Below are 5038 nucleotides of genomic sequence, written 5' to 3' on the forward strand. Positions count from 1 at the left end.
AGCAAGTGCTCTTAAGTGCTGAGCCATCTTTCCAGCTCCTGCAAGGTATACATCTTAATCAAAATAAATTAGCTGAACGAGATGGCTACAATTTATAAGGAAAACAACATCAAGAAGTAGGAACAAACATTTCACAGAGCAGGAACTGTGCATGATTAACATGCACAGGACGGTGAAGCACAGCATAGCAATGCATGCTGGGAATCTTAGTACTTGGGGGTGGGGGTGGAGGCAGGACATGCAGGAGTTCAAGGCCAGGTAAAAATGGCCACATAAATGAACAACAAACATAAACCAGAATGTTTCAGCTGCTCATTGCTAGAAGTATAAATAATTCAGTTGAAATACTATACAGCAGTTAAAATAAATGGTCCAAAGCTACACAAACAAATGTGTGAACCTTGTAAGGACTGAAGTGTATCTCAGTGGAAGGGGCTTGCTTAGAGCAAGGAAGACAGCACTGCACAAAAACAAAACACAACGGGGAGCATTAGGTTGCAAAGAAACTCCACATATAGCATAAACCGATTTAAAACTAGACAGAGACAGGCAAGCCAAGGCACATGCTGCCCAGAGATAACACATGGTGCCTCTGGAAGATGGTGAGCGAGCTAGGGTCACCCTAGTTTAGTGCTGTGCCTTATGTAATGAGGTTCTGCTTTAAACAGACAGTGGGTAGTATTTTGTGTTCTATTGCAGTTTACAGTAAACTCATAATAAAAAATAATTAACCAACTTCAAGCTTTCTTATTTGGACATAGAAGCTGGGGAGGAAAGCTCCTGATGGGGAAGAGAGTATTGGCTTAAAAGGTGCAAATGTCTGAAATAATCTGGTTCAGGTCTTAGTAGAGGTCTGTTGGGTGGTGACATGGTTAATGCTCAGATGGTGCCTGCTGCTGGGGCCTCTTCAGTGATCCCTCCTGGCTAGAGGACAGCTCCAACAGCCCAAAGGACACAGTATCTCTTCTCCTCTCCTGAGATGTAAAGGTGGGCAAAGCCTCCGCCTCTCAGCAGAAGAAGATAAGAATGGGGTGCCCTGGGCTCTGACTGGGCAGATGGTATAGAGATGCAGCCGCACCAGCACCTGGCCCTGCTGTGTAGAGGCCCAAATATCTATTTAATGTGGATTGAATGCCAAGCCCTGGGCATGTGTGTGTCAGTGTGTATATATTTTTGTGCAAATGTGTGTGCATGTTCCTGTGGTTGCAGGTATGTATGTTTTTTTGTGTGTATGTACATGTTTTTTTGTGTGAGTTTGTGTGTATATGTTCCTATGTGAGTGCATGTGTGTGTGTTTCTATGTGTGAGTGTGGTTTCAGAGTACAACCTGAGTGACGTTCCTTGCCTCCCACTTTGAGGTTCCATAGCCAGGTAGCTGGCCAATGAGTTTCTGGGGATTCTCTTGTCTCTGCCACTGTCTCTGGAGCAACATGTACTGGGGTTACAGATTGCGCTGGACCATGCTTGGCTTTTATGAATTTGCGCTTGGGTCTTTGTAAATGTTTCACCAACTAAGCTATCTCCCCAACTGATGCCAGGACCCGGCAAACAGAGTAATGAGCTCATTAGGAAGTCAGACAAGGCCACTACTGAGTAATGAATCTGCCCCGCTGCAGAGTCACCTGTTGCCAGAAAACCCCTCTGTGGCCAGTGCCCAGGGGTGTTCAGGGCAAGATGCTCAGCCCCCATGGAAGGAGCCATGGACCGCGACGACATGCAGGCCCCGCTCTCTTCCTCTCAGTCTGGAAACAGACTCCCCAGGTCCAAGATGCGATTCTGTGGGAGCACAAACATGCTCTTCCCTCTCACCGCTGCTGCCTGCACCCCTTTCTGGCAGCATAGCCTCAGCATTTATGATGTCCCTGCTGTATACAGGTGCTTTTCTAGGAGTCTGAAAGCGTAGGTAGACATCAGTCAAAAGGCAAACAAGACAGAAGGGGTCACAAAGAAAAGTAGGCACAGACGGAAAGGGAGGAACAGTTCGCAGAAGGAAGCACAAGGGGCAGGGAAGGCTGCTGTGGCAGGGGATCTCTGTGAGTTCAAGGTCAGTCTGGTCTACAGAGTGGATTCCAGGGCATCCAGGGCTACACAGAGACCCTGACTTGAAAAACAAAACCAAAGGCAGCATGTTACCTACTATGAAAACTGAGAGGCGGAAGAAGAGTACTCGGAGGATTGTCCTGAATTGGTCCCCATTGAGACCAAAAACCAAGAAGAAGAGGAAAATCTTGACTTCATCATTAAGATTCCAGTCACAATTGTCACCGGGTATTTAGGTGCTGGAAAAACAACACTTCTGAACTACATTTTGACAGAACAACATAATAGAAAAATAGCAGTGATTTTAAATGAATTTGGAGAAGGGAGGGCAGTAGAGAAATCCTTAGCCGTTAGTCAAGGTGGAGAACTCTATGAAGAATGAATGGCTGGAACTTAGAAATGGTTGCTCTGCTGTTCCATCAAGGACAGGGGCCTTAGAGCTATAGAGAATCTGATGCAGAAGAAGGGCAAGTTTGATTACATACTCTTAGAGACCACTGGGCTAGCAGATCCTGGTGCAGTGGCTTCTATGTTTTGGGTTGATGCTGAGTTAGGGAGTGATATTTATCTTGATGGTATCATAACTGTTGTAGATTCAAAATATGGATTAAAACATTTAACTGAAGAAAAACCTGATGGCCTTGTCAATGAAGCTACTAGGCAAGTTGTTTTGACAGACATGATTCTCATCAATAAAACAGACTTGGTTTCAGAAGAGGAGCTAAACAAAGTAAGAACAACTATCAGATCAATAAATGTACTGGGGAAAGTTGTAGAAACTCAGATCTTCATGCCTATGATATTCTCTCTGGAATAAGTTTGCAGAAAAAACTCCAGCATGTGTCAACAGCACCCCACCTGGATCAGAGTATTGTTACAGTCACATTTGAAGTACCAGGAAGTGCAAAGGAAGAGAGTCTAAATGTATTTATCCAGAATCTCCTGTGGGAAAAGAATGTGAAAAACAAGGACAGCCGCTGCATGGAGGTCATCTGGCTAAAGGGACTGGTGTCTATCAAAGACAAACCACAGCAAATGATTGTGCAAGGCATCCATGAGCTGTGCGACCTGGAAGAGAGCCCAGTGAGCTGGAGGGATGATGCTGAGAGAACGTGTCAGCTGGTCTTCATTGGCAAACATTTAGATAAGGATATTCTTCAACAACTCTTCATCACTGCTGTGGCGGAGTCAGAAGAGCAAAGGACAGCACCAGGCAAAGATAGAGTGTGTTCGTCGCACTAGAAGCTGTTTCTTACCGAAAGAACTGACAAGAAAGACAAAGATGTATTTAAATCCTGGATTCATTACCTCTGTTTGATTTGGAAGTATACTGTGTGATAGTATTTATTTTATAAAAACATAAAATTTTAGTAAATTTTTATAAAAACATCTGATATTAATAAAATATATCCTCTGGAGTTTTTTGAGGCAAGTATTTCACAAAAATTCCAGAATTTTCTTTGAAGTTTAAGCATGACTGCTGACAACTTATCCTTCATTATTTGTGAAAATGATGGTAAACTTTAATATTTTCATTTTCTCTTAAAAACCTCAGATTATTGCTGAGATACAATGATTATATTGATAGCAACAAAAATTTGTTGTCATTGTATTTTAAAAAAAAGTTTAACCTTTATTTTTATGTTATGTGTATGGGTATTTTGCCTGCATGTATGTCTGTATACTCTGCACATTCAGTGTCTTAGGAGTTCAGAAGAGGGCACTGGATCCCCTGGAGCTAAAGTCACAGACAGTTGTAAGTCTTCATGTGGGTGCTGGGATTTAAACACAGGTCCTCTGGAAGAGCAGCCAGCACTCTTAACTACGGAGCCATCTCTTCAACCCTCTTACTGTGTTTTTAATAGAATGAGTTTTTAATGTTCTAAAGACCTAGAGAGTCAAAGAAATTAAACCATCTCTTGCAATCAGTGTAATGGTGCTTTGGTTCTTTGTTCTGTGTTATACTTAGAAGATTATAATTGTTGAACTTAAACTTTAGTTTTATTGCTGGCATTAAATTCATCTTGCCTATTTTGAAAAAAAAAAGAAAGAAAAAGAAAAACAAAACCAAAAAACCAATGCCAAAGAAACAAAAAGATTCAGGCACATACTGTAATTCTGCAGGGACTGTCTGGGCAGAGCCCGGCACTATGGTGGTGTAGGTTCTGCTGTGGGAGGAAGAGATGGGATTCATCTCTGAATACAGAATGACAAATGGGAATTTGTGGCTGAGTAGCAGGGAGATGCTGTGATGAGACATTTTAAAGAGGAAATAGGTAAAGGGGGGTTCTTGTTGAAGATGCGGCCACCAGATTGTCTGCTGGGTAGATATTGGCCCTTACTAAACTGACTTAGCAGAATTCCTGTTTGGTTTGTATTTTCAGAGACAGGGTCTCTTTAGCCCAGGCTGTCCCTGGGTCTCACTATATAGCACAGGCTGGTCTTGAACCATACAGCAATTCTCCAGTTTCTGCTTCCCAAACGCTGGGGTTACAGGCATGAGCCACGAGTGAGGCTGAGAAACTAGAACTCAGAAGGACCTAGGGAACTTTAGGAGCCGGGGTAAAGTTTGGCTGCACAGATGACTTTACCACTGTCTAGTCAGATGGAGCAGAGCTTGAACAAGGCTTTTGCCCAGGCAGTTCATTTGGGAGGGGCAGTCAGTAGGAGCTGAGGCCCACACATGCTGGTGGGTTCATTTCCATCTCTCTCCCAGACAGAGGTTAGGGCCCAAGGCACAGACTGGTCAAAGCCACCTCAGGCTGGACATTGCAGGACTGGGAGGTTGCTGACGCCAGGACTGGGCAAACAGAGTCATTACCAGGTAATGAGCTCATTAGGAGGTCAGACAAGGCCATTACTGAGTAATGAATCTGCCCCCCTGCAGAGTTACCTGTTCCCAGAAAACCTCTCTATGGCCAGTGCCCAGGGGTGTTCAGGACAAGATGCTCAGCCCCCATGGAAGGAGCCATGGACCATGCGACGACATGCAGGCCCC

At 44.0% G+C, this 5038-nt stretch overlaps 1 pseudogene; it reads left to right on the forward strand.

Moving 5' to 3' along the window:
- Positions 1-2126: 2126 nt before the first annotated feature.
- On the forward strand, positions 2127-3282 carry LOC114623821 (annotated as a pseudogene).
- The last annotated feature ends 1756 nt before the right edge of the window (positions 3283-5038 follow it).

The sequence above is a fragment of the Grammomys surdaster genome, unplaced genomic scaffold (assembly GCF_004785775.1).
Source record: "Grammomys surdaster isolate TR1022 unplaced genomic scaffold, NIH_TR_1.0 202, whole genome shotgun sequence".
Classification (NCBI taxonomy): domain Eukaryota; kingdom Metazoa; phylum Chordata; class Mammalia; order Rodentia; family Muridae; genus Grammomys; species Grammomys surdaster.